Source organism: Zootermopsis nevadensis, unplaced genomic scaffold, assembly GCF_977971745.1.
Source record: "Zootermopsis nevadensis isolate Lab colony 2312 unplaced genomic scaffold, Znev_1.0 Znev_ptg000019l, whole genome shotgun sequence".
NCBI classification, from domain to species: Eukaryota; Metazoa; Arthropoda; class Insecta; order Blattodea; family Termopsidae; genus Zootermopsis; species Zootermopsis nevadensis.
Genome location: NW_028259151.1, coordinates 9,003,527 through 9,025,651, shown reverse-complemented (window position 1 = coordinate 9,025,651; position 22,125 = coordinate 9,003,527). Strand labels below are relative to the sequence as shown.

General features: G+C 38.7%; 1 long non-coding RNA gene across 1 annotated transcript in view; it reads right to left on the bottom strand.

Annotated features, from left to right (window-relative positions):
- The window catches only part of LOC110840749 (uncharacterized), a 31,177-nt gene extending 10,677 nt beyond the window's left edge, over window positions 1–20,500 (bottom strand). Inside the window, exon 1 of the long non-coding RNA XR_002546982.2 lies at window positions 20,224–20,500. This is a non-coding gene — a long non-coding RNA (uncharacterized LOC110840749). The remainder of the gene's footprint in view (window positions 1–20,223) is intronic.
- Window positions 20,501–22,125: the final 1,625 nt, after the last annotated feature.

The window sequence follows — 22,125 nt, the reverse complement described above, 5'->3', positions numbered from 1 at the left end:
AATTCCCGGTGGTGCTCAAATTTATAACTTGTGTTGGGCAAGGCCGTGGTCTAGGCAACACGGAGTTTTCCTCCGTGGCATCCCAACAATTACTCCATTCACACACAGAAGAAGGCAATGGCAAACCACTTCTGGATCATCTGCCAAGAACGTATATGAACAGGTCCCAGTCCGAGAAAAGGATGGAAGGATCGTGTTCATATGGACCTGGCGTCAGACAGAACACTAAATAAATAAAAGTAGTTAAATAACCGACTAGTCTGTGATGGACACTGATCCTTTCTGTTAACCTTGTACGCAGATATGAGACAGGTATTTTATACAGACTTTCGTATTCCAATGTAATCAAGCTAATGGAAGATGGTAGTAAGACTCCAGCTGTGGGACGGAATGGACGTCACTTGTAAGAAAGTTCTCGCAACAGTAATTCTGCTGTACTTAAATCAGAGTTTGAATACTGCCCGAAGCAACCTATTCCTCTTCTGCTGTGCCTTTAGTTTAATCTTGTGGAATCTCTCCCCTTCTGGCACCTAACCAGGGCATCTCAAGCAATAATAAAACATTGTTGTATGCCCATAAATATCAGTAAAGGGACACCCGAAAAAGAATTCAATGCTGGAACGAGGGGGTTGGATGGAGATACTTTTTTTCCTAAGACGATAATAAAAGAAGTTTGAGGGAGAGATTTGAGGAAAATTAAAAAAAAAAGGAAAAGGAGGAGAATGGAGTACAAAACGTGGCAGTTCTTTCAAAATCACATTTAAACTTCGATGTATTTATGTTACAGTTGTTCAGTTGTATGTCTGGGGATTGAGGTCCCTCACTCTCTTGGGGAGGAGTTGTGTTCGAGAAGAAGGACGAGCTTCGTCTATGGCTTCATCATGATGAAGGGTGGCCCGTCATCGAGAGGAAAGTTTACTTACGTTGAAACACGTCCGTACCCTCCACTGACGTAAGTAATTCAATAAATAAAAACTGTTCGTAAGGTGAACATTTGTAAATTGAAAAAGAAACGTACATTATTTCAATGAAAATTATTTTATTTCTTCTAGAGTCCCATAAAAAATCACACAACATTTTTTACAAACATATTAGACAGTATATAGTCATAAAGACACTTTATACATGTAACAATTCTGGACCTTTCCGCTATGTTGCTGTTTCTAGGTTTTTAGTTGGTTAATGTTAACATTCAGTGTTGTCTTACAAGCAAGGAACAAGGCAGATAAAAAGACAGGAGTCAGTTGATGTGGCGTTATCATGGGAATCAGAATTACTGGATGAAAATTCAATTTGTACCTAATAAAAACTTCCCTCACCTTGGGAAAGTGACAGTGAAAATTGTCCAAACTAAATTAATATTTAATTGCTTCAGAATTATTTCGTAAACACCCTTATAAAATTTTATGGAATTTGTTTCAGCCATTCTCAAGTTTTTACTTACGTACATGTATGCTCGCATACAGACGAAGAAACGTCAATGTTGGCAGTCGGTCTGCATTTTGTTAAAGCTTCTAAATAAATACTAATTTTTTTGTAGAAATGCAATAAGGAACTGCGGACCAAAAATGTGTGCCATATAATGTGACGTTTGTATACAACTAAAAATTCTAAACGTTTAATTAATCATTATTTAAGAGTTATGAAATAAATATGAACATATATAAAGGATGCTTTCAAAGTTATCGTCGTGTATCCAGTCGACCGACATTTCGTTTGAAACTTTCATTCAGCTTTCTTCCACCCCGCGACTCTTTTAAACATCTCACCCTCCACTTCACCCTTCCAGCAGCAAGAACCTCTAATCGACATTCCTACCCGCTCTGCTTCTCTTGGGGGTTGTCCAATCTTTCAATGAAAGCAGATATTTTTCACCTTTACAGAAAACCAGAAGAACACGCCTTCAGCCACCTACTGGCCCGTGCGCAAATTTCTATATCATTCACTCGAATCGTGTACATAGAAAACGATTCAGCTGGCTTGGATTATAATTTTCTATATCGGCTACCGGCTGGACGACCGGGGTTCGATCCCCGACGGGGGCAGAGGATTTTTCCTCTAGCCTCTGCGTCCAGAGCGGCTCTGGGGCCCACCCAGCCTCCTCTACAATGGGTACCGGGGTCCTTTCCTGGGGGTAAAGCCGGCCGGGGCGTGATGCTGACCACTCACCCCCATCTAGTGCCGAGGTCAAGGAAGAGAGGAGCTATACCTCCACTCACCCCAAACGCCTACATGGCGTATAGTGGGACAAAAAAAATATTGGCCTATGCACACTTTAAGGACGTTTATTATGCTGATAAAATTATCGGGATTCTTACCATGAGAATTTATAAATGTCCCAATCAATTGACCTTAAAAACTCAAGGCAAGACAAAAATTATAAAACCAACCGACAGGTGAGGAGATAATGTTAAATTGAATCTTAAAGGAAATCAGACTAAAATGGCTGTCTTCTGGGTTGTGACGTTGTGTATTTTGTCAGATGTTCATCAATGTTTCAGAGGTCCTTTCTGCTGAAGGCAGTAAGGACCTTTGAAATGTCCTTAAACTTCTAACACACTGCACAAACCAGAACAGAGTCATCGTTGTTACGCAATGCATGAGCGACAATGCCAAAGGAATTTCTCCTGACGATTAGTTAAGAAGAACCCTGATCCATTGACTCAGTTAATTAATCAAGACTGGTCGCTGCAGCTTCTGAGTGGCTTCTAACTTCACATACACCCTGTTCTTGTAGAAGCTACTGCTCAAATGTACATAATCATTGGGATTAAAATTCACTGGACACGTCCTCGCTCAAAATTTTTTTCCGGTCCTTCGGAACACTTGAGCGACAGTTTTGCCGTAGTCGGTACCTGGGCGTTACTTAAACAAAGGGGAAAGGAAATGCAGCTTTAATCATTGTCTTAAATAAGCAGAATCTCGCAATGACCACGCAGAGGATGAAAGCTGCGACGCCCAAAGCAGAGGGGAAAAGTTTCTTTGCAACGGAACCAAGATTAATAGCTCTGGCAATCTTGATAAAGTCACTGGGTTTAAATTTACTGATGAGAAGAAAAAAGCTCTTAATCATTTGGAAGAACGACTGTAAATTTACTGTGACCAATAACAGACTGATGTTCTAGACAAATGTCATACCGAAACAAATTACGTGGTCCAAATTAAGAATCTCCATGAAATTCTTGTCTGCAAATATGGGGAATTTAAATTTTGCTTGTAAACATGAACTACATTCTATCGTAGAGTAGTTTACAATTTTAGAACATAAAAAATTCAAGATTAAACAAAATTTAATATAAACTCCGGTAATAAATTTCAAAAATTCCTGTGAGAAGGATTTGAGGAGATATATTTTGCGAATTTAGAGTGAGGACATGTGACCTACTTAAAACCATGCACTCTCTTTCAGTACAGTATTTCGAATGCTCTTCGCGGCTGCAGACGACACATACTGTAGAAGTTCACGCTTCTCAGGAAATAGAATTAAAACATGGTCGCCCTCTCACGGAGCAGACTTTAAGCACGAGAACTTCTATCTTTACTTATTGAGAATTGGATGTTAGCTCCTCAAAGGTTTCGAGGTGGCTGTACGTCGATAATATTATCCACTCTATTCCACGTACGCTACAAGACGTGATAGAAAATTGATTTACCAATTTTAAAGCGTTAAGTTTCTGCCTTCGTAGACGTAGTGGTTATAGGGTTTAGTAAAGAAAAATGCGAGACAGTAACTTCTCTGTTACTGACTTGGTATTATGAAAACACTAGAGTGGCCTATTCAGGAAGACGTAAGGTTTTTGACATCGTTGCTTTATATTGAATATAGTGGAGCTATAAATTAATCCCAATAAAAAGACCTAGCCATAATGAATATCTAATCATGGCTTTGTTTGCACTATATTTTACAAAAGCTCTGTTTGATTATGTCAAAACCGAGAGGAGTTTAAATTTTAAAATATCAGAAGTATGAGAGAGATGAAAAACAAAATATTAGTAGTCTGATCAATGGATCTGTGTAATGATATGAGAGAGTGTGTGTTTACAAATGCATAAAATACTCGAGCAGATATATTTTATATAGAGTTGGACTAAGCTTATACCGACACAATCTGAGTGTCTTTACAAGCAAAACGTTACTAAACCCAATTACGAGATTCTTTCTTGAGAAGCTAATAACATTTAGTTGATATGGGATTTCCCAGTATATATTTAAAGGTGAAAGTTTTATTACAATTGAGCTACACTTCACATTATATTTCTTAGAAATTCGTTTTAATATTATCATCCAAAATATATAGCCAGTTTAATCGTCTTTCATTTGTTTCAAACCGTATAAATCTTGAAGGTTTGTATTCTCCTGTTACATTCTCTTACCTCGACATTTTGTTTTTGAACGCATTTAACCCAGATATTTTAAAAAAAATTTTACTATAATATGGATCGTTGTACATGTAGTATTTTCGTTACGTGCCAGCATTCGAAAGGAACATATTACTTACGTCACAAGGACCCCTAAAACTAAAGTTTTTCTTTTTTTTTACATTTTAATACCTAAACATTTAGACAAGAAAAAATATTCTGTAGCGAATGGTCGCAATCGAATAGACGTTTTTCCTTCTCTGTGTTTATAAGTGACACTAAACCTCCAGTTTTACAACGGTGATACTCTGTGCGTTGATTTTCTTGGTTACCCTGCCTCTCTGAAGCTGTCCGAGTGACGGAAGCCACACGACACCGGAACGACCACGGAAACGAGACGGACGGAGAAGCCTTCGTCCAACGCACACCAAGGTTATGATGAGTCTGTTACCATCAACGACAAACACCGTTAGGCTTCTATTAGCAAAGCCTATCTTCCTTCATTGTGTGTTAATAGCCAAGATACAGAACGTGGGAGAAGGTGACGGAGTACGACAGGGGGAGGAGAAAAGGGGACTACAATTACCATTTAAATTACTTAGTTGTTTATGGGTGGCTCAATGGCGTATTCAGATAATGTCAAATGGATGTATGCGGAAGGGTACAACGCTTTAAATCCTTTGGGGTACATTATATGATAAATTCTTGGGTGTAAAATTAATATGCGAACGGAAATGATGGTATATTTATAGACAATGGTACTTCTAACATTAAAGTACACGTTTCTACGTCCGGGCCGATTCTCCTGCCCAACGGACACGTGGTTTATTTGCCTCGGGGTTAATACCGGGGCGTGGAGATAACCATTCGCCTCTACCCAGTGCCGAGGATAAGATTAGGTTCATGGCGTGGTGCTTACTTACTCACCGAAGGCAACTTTGCTTTATCTTTCCACATATCACAAGTCATCTTCTGAGTTATGAGTCGTTAAAACGGCAGGTTATTCAACTTTTATGTCAAACTTTTCCCCTCAAACATATTTTACAAACAGATCCACAAAACTGACGGAAATATCGTGAACAGATAAAGCGTTTATATGTAAGACTTGAGGTTCTCACAGCGGTGAGTATGAAGATTTCTGTCTTCTGGGTTGTTGCGCTGATGACGGAGGCAGTATGACCTCTGAAACGTTGGTTAACATCGACCAGACTACACAGCGCAACAACCCAGAAGACAGAAATCTTCATACTCATCGCCCTGATGACGGAGGCAGTAAAACCCTCTGAAACGTTGGTTAACATCGATCAGACTACACAGCGCAACAACCCAGAAGACAGAAATCTTCATACTCTGATGACGGAGGCAGTATGACCTCTGAAACGTTGGTTAACATCGACCGGACTACACACCGCAACAACCCAGAAGACAGAAATCTTCATACTCATCGCCCTGATGACGGAGGCAGTATGACCTCTGAAACGTTGGTTAACATCGACCAGACTACACAGCGCAACAACCCAGAAGACAGAAATCTTCATACTCATCGCCCTGATGACGGAGGCAGTATGACCTCTGAAACGTTGGTAAACATCGATCAGACTACACAGCGCAACAACCCAGAAGACAGAAATCTTCATACTCTGATAATGGAGGCAGTATGACCTCTGAAACGTTGGTTAACATCGACCAGACTACACAGCGCAACAACCCAGAAGACCGAAATCTTCATACTCATCGCCCTGATGACTGAGGCAGTATGACCTCTGAAACGTTGGTTTACATCGACCAGACTACACAGCGCAACAACCCAGAAGACAGAAATCTTCATACTCTGATGACGGAGGCAGTATGACCTCTGAAACGTTGGTTAACATCGACCAGACTACACAGCGCAACAACCCAGAAGACGGAAATCTTCATACTCTGATGACGGAGGCAGTATGACCTCTGAAACGTTGGTTTACATCGACCAGACTACACAGCGCAACAACCCAGAAGACAGAAATCTTCATACTCTGATGACGGAGGCAGTATGACCTCTGAAACGTTGGTTTACATCGACCAGACTACACAGCGCAACAACCCAGAAGACAGAAATCTTCATACTCTGATGACGGAGGCAGTATGACCTCAGAAACGTTGGTTAACATCGACCAGACTACACAGCGCAACAACCCAGAAGACAGAAATCTTCATACTCTGATGACGGAGGCAGTATGACCTCTGAAACGTTGGTTAACATCGACCGGACTACACAGCGCAACAACCCAGAAGACGGAAATCTTCAAAGCGTTTATAGTTTTTCTTCAGGAATGTACGACATATTAACAAGGATTAAAATTAACATTAATGAGATAAAAGTGGATGACGCGGATGGATTCATGTGGTTTAAGGTAAAAAGACGATTGGTGTGAGGACAATCAGAGTTCTTCACCAACTGCTCGACTGTCGTGTGGAACAAGAAGTAGCCTATTAACATCTGGCGAAGAGTACAACTTATTAAGCTCCTTTTAGTGTGATTTTCTCCATTATCCCGTCCTTCCACCACTCTTACTTCTAAATATTCTCCTCACCTCACAGTCCTGAAACACCCTCACCGAATACCTGTTACACGCAGCTCTGTGCACTGTAATTAAACCCAAATGGAACAACAGAAGTGCACCATCTACCTTTCAGCGAAACAGGTGTTGTGATCTGCTCTATATTGCAGGTTTGTCGTAGCAGAGACTCAATCAGGCGTTGTAAATGAACTCATTTGAAAGCCCAGACTCTCTGTCTGCAACGTATTTTCGCTTTATCCTAGCGTACTGGCAGCAAATTTGATCAGAATCCTGTCTAATCAAACATCGCTGTCTCTAGTATAACGATGTGAAATTAGGGGAATTACCTACTGAAATTGAAGTGCGTGGTGGATAAATGCCATAAAGCCGAACATACACGGTACGAATACCATTTGTTTACATGAATGTGAGCGGCATACCTGATATTATGAATTGATATCGAAGTATATAAACTTCACAATAGGATATAATATTAAATGTAAAATTAACTTTATTATTATTTTATTTATTTAGTGTTCTGTCTGACGACAGGTCCATATGAACAGGATCCTTCCATCCTTTTCTCGGACTGGGACCTGTTCATATACGTTCTTGGCAGATGATCCAGAAGTGGTTTGCCATTGCCTTCTTCTGTGTGTGAATGGAGTAATTGTTGGGATGCCACGGAGGAAAACTCCGTGTTGCCTAGACCACGGCCTTGCCCAACACAAGTTATAAATTCGGGCACCGCCGGGAATCGAACCCGAGACCCCAGGATTACAAGGCCAGCGTTCTAACCGCTAGACAACCTCATATTATTATTTAGTGTTCTGTCTGACGACAGGTCCATATGAACAGGATCCTTCCATCCTTTTCTCGGACTGGGACCTGTTCATATACGTTATTGGCAGATGATCCAGAAGTGGTTTGCCATTGCCTTCTTCTGTGTGTGAATGGAGTAATTGTTGGGATGCCACGGAGGAAAACTCCGTGTTGCCTAGACCACGGCCTTGCCCAACACAAGTTATAAATTCGGGCACCGCCGGGAATCGAACCCGAGACCCCAGGATTACAAGGCCAGCGTTCTAACCGCTAGACAACCTCATCTTATTGTTATTTAGTGTTCTGTCTGACGACAGGTCCATATGAACAGGATCCTTCCATCCTTTTCTCGGACTGGGACCTGTTCATATACGTTCTTGGCAGATGATCCAGAAGTGGTTTGCCATTGCCTTCTTCTGTGTGTGAATGGAGTAATTGTTGGGATGCCACGGAGGAAAACTCCGTGTTGCCTAGACCACGGCCTTGCCCAACACAAGTTATAAATTCGGGCACCGCCGGGAATCGAACCCGAGACCCCAGGATTAAAAGGCCAGCGTTCTAACCGCTAGACAACCTCATCTTATTATTATTTAGTGTTCTGTCTGACGACAGGTCCATATGAACAGGATCCTTCCATCCTTTTCTCGGACTGGGACCTGTTCATATACGTTATTGGCAGATGATCCAGAAGTGGTTTGCCATTGCCTTCTTCTGTGTGTGAATGGAGTAATTGTTGGGATGCCACGGAGGAAAACTCCGTGTTGCCTAGACCACGGCCTTGCCCAACACAAGTTATAAATTCGGGCACCGCCGGGAATCGAACCCGAGACCCCAGGATTACAAGGCCAGCGTTCTAACCGCTAGACAATCTCATCTTATTATTATTTAGTGTTCTGTCTGACGACAGGTCCATATGAACAGGATCCTTCCATCCTTTTCTCGGACTGGGACCTGTTCATATACGTTCTTGGCAGATGATCCAGAAGTGGTTTGCCATTGCCTTCTTCTGTGTGTGAATGGAGTAATTGTTGGGATGCCACGGAGGAAAACTCCGTGTTGCCTAGACCACGGCCTTGCCCAACATAAGTTATAAATTCGGGCACCGCCGGGAATCTAACCCGAGACCCCAGGATTACAAGGCCATCGTTCTAACCGCTAGACCACCGTGGCGTCTACTCTAAAGCAAATGATACATTTTACAAGTTTCAAAATTTTTGTTCTAGGAACGATCTCAATAATTGTATTTTCCTGTTTGCATAGAAGATGCAGAATCTCACAACTGGAGGTTAAAACCACTGATTCATATATTTAAACTAAGCGACTATCAGAATAATGAAGGTAGTAAGGACAGAGCCAAGTTTAACCTGTATCCTGTCATGCTCATATTTATTCCAGTCTCTAACTGTTGATTCTAAAGTCATTTGCTAATGTAAGGTTATGCCTATTTTGTTAGTACAAATATGTTGTGTCAAGTGACCGGCTCTTTGAACGCTGTAATGGACGTTCGGTGGATTTTTTTATCATCTATGCAACTGTTAGATTATCAAGGACCTTCCTGCGTCTAGTTAAGGGGACTGATCCGTGCGTGTAGTTGTGCGAAGCTGCTGCCTTGTCAGTTTTATTATGAAATGTGCCTAAAGCCCTTATTTCACTGATGCCTAATTTAGAAACTTACAAAGTTCTTCCGCGCAGTTCCGCCTTTCGTGTCCTTCACTCTACAAATTCAGATGCAAGTTTTAAAGTTCTTGAAGAACGCTGACATTGATGCATGCTACTTTTCCTTACGAGAGTGGATCAATGATTACAATGAGAATAAAAAGGCTGTCCGTTCTCTCAAGTGAACAGCAGATAATCCTGAGTCTGCTAATTATCCAGTACGTGGCAGAGACATATTCGGGTTGGGGGCCCAGACACTGGAAGAGGTTAAAAGGTCGATAATGTCTTCTGTATGTTTTTAGAATAAACTGAGTTAATAATTTATAACAGGTATATATTAAATCTTATCCGTCTAATCACAATAATTCTTATTAAATATTAAAATATTACAATAATTAACATTTTAAAATATTTAAAATATTAAATGATGTTCTTTATCTAAATATTCGATTTACATTAGACCATCATTTTTTCATGTTTCACGACATGTTTCGGTTCCTAAAAGAACCTTCCTCAGGTGTATATAATTATATAAAGCTTCAAAATGATAAATAATTCAAATACAATTATATAAAATTATGCTAGCATACATTTTTATCAGATTTTTTATCAGATTTTTTACCAGATATCAAATGATGTTCTTTTTTCAGATTTTTATTCCATTTTTAATAACACACTCGATGTTGTTCTGTATATATACATCATGCTCAATAAGAATTATTGTGATTAGACGGACAAGATTTAATATATACTTATTATATCACAATATGACGCAACTTTACCATCTTAATTTATAACAGATTAGGTTATTTTGGTGGTGCAGTAAAGTACTTGAAAAAATATGAAAATGGATGGAAACGTAGGTTAATAAATAAAAATTTAAAAGGAAAGAAAGAATAAAAATTAATGAAGAGATGACAATAAATAGAAGAAAGGAAATCACGTAGATGTTTGCATGTGTGGTGGTTATAGGCCTATGTATGTACGTATGTATGTATGGACTGACGAACAGTTGAGCGGATGTGTTTGAAAATATAACAAAAAAAAACATTAATTATATGCTCATATGGTAACATCACTCGACCCAGTACGTCTCTCCGCAATGTTGATACCTTCAGGCGAGGAATATGCAAATTTCCATATACAAAAGGATCGGCCTCTGAGAATCATGGAAAGATGAGAGAAAACAGCAGAGCACGAAGACACAGATTTTGTATTATGACCCATAAAATGATATTAGAATCAAATTCGCTGTGATTTCAGTGTTCTGATAAACACTTATGAAATAAGTTACGAACGTGTTCTAAATCAGCCTAAATGATGACTTCAAATACCAATAATTTACCAGCAGAGACTTCAATGACACATCGATTATATTTCGTTGTATATTTATTATTATTGGACAGAAGGAAGCATTTGTGATTTCTGGTTGAGTTCGACTCTCATTCTATTCCATATGTTGCACGGTGTATTACTTCAGATTTATTGTGAAAATATAAAATTTCCTTAAGCCTGTTTCCATCCTTATTTTTGAAAGATACTCGGCACAACGTCACAAATTTTCTCCTCAGACAAAGGGCGTACAAAGCTACACATGTTCATAAATATATATTAATACATAAAAATATTAAATGCATAGAGCTTATTAAAATAAAAATTATCAATGACTTATTTTTAATAGTTTATTTAACGACCGTTTAGTATTTCAGGCTATCTGGCGTCGAATTAAAGGATGACGATAAATAATGAACTGGAAGGAATGTGGAAGGAAGCGGATGTGACTTAATGTTCACTATTATCCCGGAATTCGTCTGGAGGGACTGAGGAAATTCTCGAAAAATTCAGAAAGATGGGATCTACCTGTGTGTATTAGGAAGCTTATTAATATAGTTTCCATACTGCTGTTTTGCGACTACAACGTATCGATATAAAATTTTTTTAATAAAAATTCGCGGCACGTCTCAAACTTCGTTGAGGCACACCAGTTACGAGACACTGCTGCCAACTGTTCGGATGGAAGTGAATTTTCTGCAACCGTATTCCTCTTTGAAAAGGAAGTCCTAATTTATATATAGCTCTACGTCTTGTTGCTTGAAACGAAAAGGGAAATGACCAAAACCTTCTGTGAACTCTCCTGCTGAAGAGGTTACCTTGTTAAAATCTTACGGCCTATTGGACACACTTCAAAGAAAGTTTTCCATCTCTCTCATTTTTTCTGTTCTACTTGAAAGTAATCGTTTGTTATGTTTTTTTGCTCTCTTTAAAATTTCTAACAAGAATAGAAGGACATATCGAAGTGAAACGTAACACGAGAGTAGGTACCACTTCAGTGTTTGTAGATGAAGGCAGAATTCCAGTATAAAGAAGACATGATTGGAAGTCAAATTTGCTGTGTTTTTTTTTTACCCTGAAGTTAACAGGCACTGTAGTACCAAGCTTTTTCGTCCAAAAGGGAACAAGAGGTCTGCTTCTGTGTGCTGGTAATTATCCTTTGATTGAACCTGAAACTTCTCTTCATAGGCCGATATTCGTTTCTACACAAAGGATCTGCAAAGCGAGCTCGCTGTGTTCGGAGCCAGAGGACCTTGACAACGGAGTAAGAACATCTGCGAGCTTTGGTTTAATTTCATTCTTATAGACAAAGAGGATCCGACATTTTTAAGTTTGTTACGTTACCCTTACAGATTAATAACGTCCTACACTCCAAGTAACTGACTCACTAGAGCGAAGTCCCTCTTCCTCAAGTTCTGCCGGTTACACCTTTTGACCTGATGGAAATCACAAATGATTTCCGCAAGATGTAAGTCCCTGTGACGTAAGTGACCTGGTAAGTTACTTTCTGCACTACTAGCAGACCGAAAAACATCGCGCTTCTTCTAATTTGACGTAAAAATTCACCGGTAATACTTCATAACACTGGCAATTCTAGATCAGGCAGTAGTAACAAAATAAATAAATGAATAACGATATTATGAACAGCGGAAAGCAGAATTATTTTGACGAGGTGATAGTCTCTCAATTAATCAGCAAATTCTTCGCCTTTAACGGAACCAGATGGTTTATTGCCGTCTTAACAAGGTCTCGCCTCCCTCAAGAATATCCCGAACTAGATAATACAGTCAACATTTTTACACTATATTTACTTAAATTCCTGTTTAATATTATCTCCTAATCTCTTTCAAAAGTCTCCGACTGAGTACTTTCCCCTCATATTTTCTACTAATTTCTTTGTAAGACTTGAGGTTCTCACAGCGGTGAGTATGAATATTTCTGTCTTCTGGGTTGTTGCGCTGTGTAGTCTGGTCGATGTTAACCATCGTTTCAGAGGTCATACTGCCTCCGTCATCAGAGTATGAAGATTTCTGTCTTCTGGGTTGTTGCGCTGTGTAGTCTGGTCAATGTTTACCAACGTTTCAGAGGTCATACTGCCTCCGTCATCAGAGTATGAAGATTTCTGTCTTCTGGGTTGTTGCGCTGTGTAGTCTGGTCAATGTTAACCAACGTTTCAGAGGTCATACTGCCTCCGTCATCAGGGCGATGAATTTCTTGTTTTAGTACAAAAACGTCCCGCAACTGAAATACTGCATGGTGACATTCTGATAATGAGACGTAGGTTTTTTATCATAATAATGGCTATCAGCTTAAGCAGCAGTTTCATCTCATTATGTGGACCATTCAATGGCGTGTCTTAGAATTTCGCTACCATAGAGAAATACAAATTGCTGACAACCAACAACAGCCAAGAGAAACATAAATTAGTAGTCATGACGATGGGCAGTTTTCATTCCACCAGTAAGAACTATTTTAAAGAACAATTATTATGATAACCATGATTACTCACGTATTTACTACAAAATCAATATTTACACAGAATACATGGAGTAAATTATGAAAACGACACAAAATACTTTAGTTTCCAATTACAAGGAGCAGTGATGCAGCATTTGAAATACACGTCGTGGTCCTTAACCTCATTATGAAATACCTAACTTTATGATATTTCAACCAAATAAACAATTCAAATGCTTGCAGTAACAGTACATCTGTAGTTCTGCCGCGAACTTTGATTCCAATACCCTGGCTCGTTGCGTTTGCTACTAATAACGCTAAAAGCAGTCCCCTTTGAGGAGGCTGCTGCCGGTAAGCAGTCACTGGTTCTTCGGAAGTACCTGACTCGAGGAGAAAATGTCTTCCTGCTTAATTTGCGATTAAGAAGTTCGTGTACACAGGACTATTTGACGTCATCTTGGGTGTCACACTAAAACACGAGACACGTCTCTACTTTGTTCAGTCTCGTGCAATTTTATGTGGGATAAACAGTCAACAGAATTTTTAGTTCTAAAGACTTTTTTTGCAGGTAAATTAAGAAAAAGCTTCCAAATCATTTGTTTTTATATACTACGCCAAATGTCTACACAAAGAAAACTCTCTAATTTAGAGAAGTTTACAGAGAGAAAAGTATTTTCGATATGACATCTTCGTTTTGTTTTCTGGAAACTAATTATTTTCTTTCTTATATTCATGAAAGGACAATCAAGAAAGACACAGCGTAATTAACATTTTCTTTCAGAAATAAGCTATGTATTATTTGTTTGTCCTGTGTGCTTCAGAAGGTTTGCAAGTAACATTATATGTCACTCGAAATAACCAGGAGCTTCCAGCGGTCCTTGCTAACGAGACCCCGACAACTCAAAAAACACTGTTTTTCCTAACGAAATGAAATCTCTTCAGGCAGAAGAAATCTTTATATGGAATATTGGTGTTTCGTATGAAATGTACTCGATAACATCTCTGCCAACAGGGTATCACTTTCTTTCGATTATAAAAACAATCTTCTCATAAGAAAACAGACTCATAGAATCAGAAGTATAAACAGAAAATATATTGTGTTTTATAAAATAAATCAGAGCATTCGCTAAAACCTCTTCTGCCTTTGTAGTTTGGTCGTGTAGTTTGTAAAACTGTGTAATCCTGTGGGTGGTTAGTAACGTTTCAGACTAACAAATAGCCCAGTAAACGGAAAATGGAGAATATAGGTTCCACCGCAAAGTTCGTAATCACTTACAAATTAATAATGTTCGCACGCATAATTTCGTATTAAGTCTTGCGGGGAAATCAATAGATCGAACGAGGATTAAATAAATTAATAAAAACCATGACATATTGGGTTACAGCAATTTCCATAATGTCAGTATTTCGAATTATATCGTGCGACGAAAGACCAATTTCTGATGGTTAAAATATATACAAAGGAGTCTGCAGTGGCCGCGCGATCTGAGGTGTGGGCTGGGACCGTGGGTTTGAATCCCACTCAAGCCATGGATGTTTGTTGTGCTGTCCTGTGTACAGGTAGAGGCCTTGCGAGGGGCCGATCCCTCGTCCAAGGAGTCCTACCGAGTGTCTATAGATCAAGCCAACGAAAAGTTAGGACCCGCAGTGCTCAGGCACTTGAAGAACGGGTCGTTCCCAGTATACACAGTAAAACATGTATACAACAAATGCTCTCTGAGCGCTTACCGTATCAGACAGACATTTTTATGCCAACAGAAAGGTGTGAAATCTTCCGAATGAGAATAATTTGAGGCGAAATGGGTTTTATACCCGAAATCGATTACCAAGTGTAGTGTAAGTGGAGAAGTCAGTGGTGAGCCCACAGCTTCACTTCCAGGATGTTTCGTGAAGTAATCGGCTGGCTCAGGACAAATGTGAATGCCTAGTTATGTTACTACAGGTTTTGTGCTCAGAGCGGCTGTATTACGTTCACAAAACCAAATGTAAATCAGGTCGTACACTAAACTGTTTCATGAACATCCAGCAACTTTGTTGCTGAAAGCATTATACAAGCAGTGTGCTTTCAAGAACGCCTCGCTGCTTGCCAGAATTAGCAGCGGAGTTCTTACAAAGAATTCCTTTGTTCTTAATTTCCTCGTGCGACTGCCAAACAGCGAGATCAAAACTGACACAAGAACAAAGCATAAAATGATCCTGACCTCCAAGAACATCTATTGCGGCTTCAGACATGCCATTTCACTCTCTACGTATATTAGAAGTATGTAAATGTTCTAAATGCACCATCAGCTTTAAGTCAGTAACTCTTTGATCATTTTATATTTGGATTTCACATGGTATATGTCAATTTAACAAACGACATTTAACTGAAATTTTATAAATCGTATGTTATTATTGCATAATTTATGTAACGACACAAACGAAAATCAGTTTGGCTCAAGAAGACTCTAGTACTTATGATCATAAGTTTGTCTGTAGTTTCAAATACGAAATTAATTTTTGCGAACAGGTACCTGCTATACATACAAGCATTACTTTGTAGGATTTGAGGTTTTCATGGCGATGAGTCAGAAGATGGCTGTCTTCTGGTTTGTTGAGCCGTGTAGTCTGGTAGAAGTTTACCGACGTTTCAGAGGTCATTGCTGCCTCAATCATCAGCGCGATTACAGACCTAGATGAACATTGTCTATTAACTGATGTAAGTTTTATGTCTTCCTACCCGATGTTAACGATGTTGACTTAATTCCTGATACCAAGTGCTTCGACTTTACCATACTGAAAGATGGGTCACTGTCGGTTAGCTTACAAGTGTAATAGCCGAAACGTCCCGATTCTCTCCCAACCGATATTACGTTTTTTTATTATTATTTAGTGTTCTGTCTGACGACAGGTCCATTGCTCTGCCCAAAAAGAGATCGCCAGTTTTCCCTATTCTCGGCTTCTCGCTTTAATTCCTGGAACGTCATCTTCTTTCCTTGTTTAAGATCGTCGGTTAGCTGTATCAGTCTTCTTCCCAGTCCCCGCTTTCCTTCAACCTGGCCTTCGATGACGTCACTCAGTAATCCATTCCTTCTCATAATATGTCCCAGCCATAGCTTTCCTTCGTGTAATCGCCTGCAGAACGTTCCTTTATCAAAATAAAATGAATTAAATCTTTATAACGATAAGACACCTCAAGACGGGAGTAGATCCAACTCCGTAAACCTATAAAAATACCTCAGCCATTGGACAGTGTAGGACTACAATATAATGTTCCTGCGAAGAATGAACCATAATCGCATAACTTTAAAGAATCACAAGCGAACATTCGCACAGCTTCCTTTGTAACAAGACAACGTAGATGGATGTAGTTTGTCTCCTTAACCTGTATCAGCATCCTACACGATTAGAAATTAGTCTAAGCCACAGGCAAATCATAGATTGCAGCATGAACAATTGGAAAACTATAATTACACTCAGAGTTAATTCCAGAACGTTACCCGAAGGCAAGAATAAACCTCTATAAGGAGACCACAGATTAAACCATTAGAATAGTCAGTCACATCCGTGGAACTAATTCTGTGACAGAGAGTATCGGTCGAAAAATCTGAAGTAAAGAGGTCATTACAAAGATCTAAAATTAGATGGAAGTACAATGGTATTAATGGATATAAAGGAAACAGGGCTTGAGATTATGGACAGAATTAATCAACAAATGTGAAATTGTACATCGTTTAAATTATAAAGCGGTAAAACTATTTTTCGAAAGCTGTATTCTGCTTCCGACTTTACGTAAAAAAGATATGAAAAGAACGGCCTACCTGTTGGGCCCCCAGGTTGAGCTAGCGTCAGACCTAAAGTCCAGGTCCAGCCCAATTCTGAAAACATTTTCTTGAAATGCAACTATCTTCATTTTTTCACATTGGGTCTACTTCAATCTGTCGTATTTTGAAATATTTGTGATCTGTATTTGTGCTGATGATTGTTTACAGAATTCACTCAACATGTTTTACATTTGGTACTAAAAAATATTTTCTGGAAAACAGCGGTTCTATTCTATGGATTCAAGGTCGATTCGATACTGTATAGATGTGGAAGGAAGCCTCCATGGCGCATTTATGGAATTACCCAGGGTGCACTGAGAGAAAATACTAAAATCATCATTCAATGTTCACGAGAATCTAACCTATCACCTACAGATAAAAGAAGCCTGATCATTAAACATGCAATCGCTTTCGCCACGCCAGTATGTTATTATTCATACAAACAGAGATCATTTAATTTTTACATATCGCTGACAGTAATTTAAAAAATATTAAAACAGGATTTATTTTAAAAATATTTTAAAGTATGTAATTAAGGAAGTTTTCCTTAAATTCTCATATCTGCTGGACGTTTTACAAATTCCAATACTAAAATATTTGAAGATACGTGTGTTAACATTACTTTTCAAATAGTAATATTGCTTATTCTAATATAAGGCTGAGGTGTTAGTTCATTCAAGCGCTTTCCCATCAACTCGTGTTGGTTAATACATTTCCTCTGCAAATGGAAAGAATTTCACGTTTGGATCGAGCTTAACTACATCTTATGTTAGTCCTGGCAGAGAAGTACACAGTCATTAACGAAAATTATAATCCCACGTCTCGATTTCCTGCCCGATATCAAGAGCGAAACGTCTTCCCCGAAATTCTGTATTCCGTGCAAGTATCGGCGTTACTGATGTCCTCGTCTGCTCCTCGTCGCCATGGTTACTAGTTTACAGCTAAGCTAGGTTAGAGGAAGAGCCACTTAAATGTAGTCGTTTTCAATTAAAATGATTGTGAGGAAACTGCTAGTGGATATGACATCACATCGTAATGAGTTAGAAGGGAAATCTTGAGAGTTTTGCAAAGTACGACAGAGGCGACATGGAGATACCAGCCACGGAGGGCCCGCAACACACTAGAAATCATCATCATTGTTTTGAGTGTCGATTCTGAAGATATTTGGCTCTCAAGGCTAGAGTTCGTTCTAATTTAACGTAAATTGAATACTGGGATTGACAAATCACTTAAAACTTAAGTTGGAAGAGGAAAAGAGACCACTTTTAAGGGGATAATAACAACATTATTTATTTAGTGTTCTGTCTGACGACAGGTCCATATGAACAGGATCCTTCCATCCTTTTCTCGGACTGGGACCTGTTCATATACGTTCTTGGCAGATGATCCAAAAGTGGTTTGCCATTGCCTTCTTCTGTGTGTGAATGGAGTAATTGTTGGGATGCCACGGAGGAAAACTCCGTGTTGCCTAAACCACGGCCTTGCCCAACACAAGTTATAAATTCGGGTACCGCCGGGAATCGAACCCGAGACCTCCAGGATCAGGGCGTTAAAGTGTGATGTAGATTAAAATGTTTTAGGTTAGGTCCTGATGTCGAAATTTTATCATGCGACATTTAAGCCGGGAATTTCTTGACTAGCCGAGTAAATATTAAGTCTTCAACGAATCCCCTTCACAAAGAAAGTAGTTTGTCAGTTAGTATTTCATTCGATTAGTTTGTTTGTTTGTTACTCAGCTGCTGTTACGTAAAAACCGGAATGCAGGAGGGAACGGAATGTCGAGTACTTGGAAATGAATTAATTGCTTCTGTGGAAATGCTGTTCACAATGATTCACAGTCGAGCGGCTGGTAATCAATGTTTACTCCAGCCCAGAAGAGCTCACATATCTGTAGCGTGTATAACCTATAACCAAAAAATTCAACGAGCTGTCACTGAAATATCCGTCTCGCTGCTCTTTTTGATTTCCAAGTTCAACTGCGCGTTCACTGCGTTTGATGGGGAATTGGACACGTTGTAACATAACAGTCAGATTTTTCACAACTCGCAGTAAGAGACATAATTGTCAGATTTTATGCACTTTACTCGAATTAATTTTAACTTTAAGTTAATTTCAATAGCGGTTAGAACGCTGGCCTTGTAATCCTGGGGTCTCGGGTTCGATTCCCGGCGGTGCCCGAATTTATAACTTGTGTTGGGCATGGCCGTGGTCTAGGCAACACGGAGTTTTCCTCCGTGGCATCCCAACAATTACTCCATTCACACACAGAAGAAGGCAATGGCAAACCACTTCTGGATCATCTGCCAAGAACGTATATGAACAGTTCCCAGTCCGAGAAAAGGATGGAAGGATCCTGTTCATATGGACCTGTCGTCAGACAGAACACTAAACAAAACAACCGGGAAATACTAATTAGCATTTATAAATTTGTAATTTATAAATGTGTTTTGTGCAATTTTGCTTAGAGTTTCTCGTCACCGTCTTTTAAACACTGAATTTAAATAAAAGTCTTTTTTTGATTAATCCCCACAGAAAGAATTCTGAACATCCCAGGGCTCAAAAGCCACACATGACATCGGCCTTTCGACAAGATTTATCTTAATTACAGTGTCACGAGTGAGGGTAGGAGAGTCTATTAAACTGGGAGGACCTGTTATAATTCAATTTCTGTAACGTGTTAAGTCATTATTCTAGTGTTGCATTTGAAATAGTAGATCATATATAAAGTTAATCAAATTTAAACTCTCACAATTAAATATTTGTATCTTCCACTGGTTATTCTGATTTTAATGTGGGGGGCCACGTTCTAGGGTCATTCTATAAGAAAAACAGACTCTTATATCTGAAGGTCCACGTGTATAATTATATAAAAATATAAACGAAAAATAAGGTTATCGCCTTAGTATCTGCCCCTCAAAGTTTTCTATTTGATTTGTAGCAAATAATTAATTAATTCAGAACTGGGAAAACAATCAATAAATCTGAGAACTTTAAATATCCAAGTTAAAAGTTTTAATACTTTCTAAAAATAATAAAATTGTATTTATTAATAGTAATAATAATAGAATCAAAATATTGGTTAAGTTTTACGTTGTGTGAACCAAATCATTTAGGAATATTCACAAAAGATAACAAGTACATTTGTGTTACAGTGTTGATATCGTAAGGGGGAAAATATAGTCAATAAAAGTAAATAATTGGAGAAACAAACATTCGACTGCCAATGCAGAACTGGAAATGTTTAAAGAGCCTACCTTGTCTTCATTCTTTACTGTAGAGACGATGACATAAGCTTTTACTGACAATACTCGACCTGCGTGCATTCCTCTTGTTAACGACCGTGATTGTACACAATACATTAAACTTAAAAACAAAATATCATCGCATAAACTGCGATTCTACAAGCACTTGGCACAAATAACACTGTTTCCACGAGACAAACATGCAATCTATACACAGCGAAGAAGTTTCAAAACAAAGCTTCTCGTGGTACGTCGTCGAAATGCTCAAGACGTTTCCACCTGACATAAATGCGTGTAGAGAGCGCATTGATTTCAATACCCGTTGCGTCATTTACAGGTTGCCCTCTGGTACTAACATTCTGCACGCTGAAAATACGTACGAACAAGTACTCAAAACAGCAGTAGTCAAATTGAACCGTGGGCCTCCTCGATGGCGCGGTGAAACAGTTAAATGAAAACAGATAAAGTTTCGAATAACATCAATGAATCAGAAATTAATTATAAAATATTATAATTTATATTCTCGAATACAGTGTTTATGTTGATAATTACAGGGCGTGCTGGACACTGGGGGGGTGAGGAGTTTCGTAAAAGTTTTTCGTTGGTCAACTTAAAAAAAAGAGACTTCGACGTAGATGGGAGGATAACATCGAAATGAATTTTAGATAAATATTTTGGAAAGTGTGAAATGAATTTTTCTGTATCAGAATAGAGCCCAATGCAACCTATTGTGAATATTGTAAAGACTTTTTGGGAGTTATAAAAATCAGGGAATTTCTTTACTAGGTGGATGTATTGCTGCTTCTACAAGGTTCTGCTCTGCACCAGGTCTTGTATCAAGATTTTTCTGATCAACGTTCATAATTAAGATATTGGAGAGCTAATAGATAGCAAATAAGTATACTGGTACACAAAGGTTTCTTTTAACAAATTGTTACGTACGCACAAAAAGTGAAATTATTGTACACGACAGCTGTTTTCGGTTCAACTACTCACGAGACTTCAAAGCACCTCGACCTCTCACCAACTGTTTCAGATTCGAAGTTGTATGATCCGTCTGCGGTGACGTAACGACTCGAAGCTCCTATTGGACACAGCTGTCAAAGAAAGCAAGGCCTCTACCTGCACAGGACCCCACGAAAAATAAACGCGCGGAGAAAAAGAACATCAGTTGTATAGACAGGTTTTTAATGTCTTCAGATACTGTTTAAATCGACTGTTAAAATTTAATCAATCCCTACCGCTCTCCCAACTCCAGATCTTGAATCATGTGACTGTCTTGCTTAGTGCTGGAAGAGTTTTGTCTAAAAATGGTTAAACTTCATTCGATTCTTGAATACCATAAGTAATATGCACATTTGTTTAGCGTTATAATCCCATAAAATAATACAAATTATAAAATGAATAAACCAATATTAATATTTTGTATGTATATCCCGTCGGTGAACGTACATTTATTTATATAATATTAATTTTTATTTTTGAACGTCCTAATTACTGTTTTAAATGTACAGACACTTTAATTATAACCCTGAAAGTATATAATTCATAGATACATTTATTATATAAATCTATATGTATAAATTTTTATAAGCTAATTTGAATTTTATAATTGTCTAATCGATATTTGACTTACGCAGGTCGGCGTATGTCTCAGGTCCTTGAACGACGAAAGAAGACTAGTAATGGGAAGTCATACACATCGTTCTCAAAACAAGTATAAACATTCTAAGTCGCTTGGGTTTTAAAGTCAGTAGCGAAAGAGTATTTTCTTACTCCCCTTGGAATGCGGGATTATATTTCTCCAAACATCGTGCAGACAAGAGTAAACATTTTACTGTCCCTAAAGGCCATATTGTCATCAGTAGAAGCATGTTTTTTTTTTAAATCCGTTTTGGAATAGGGCTTTAAAAA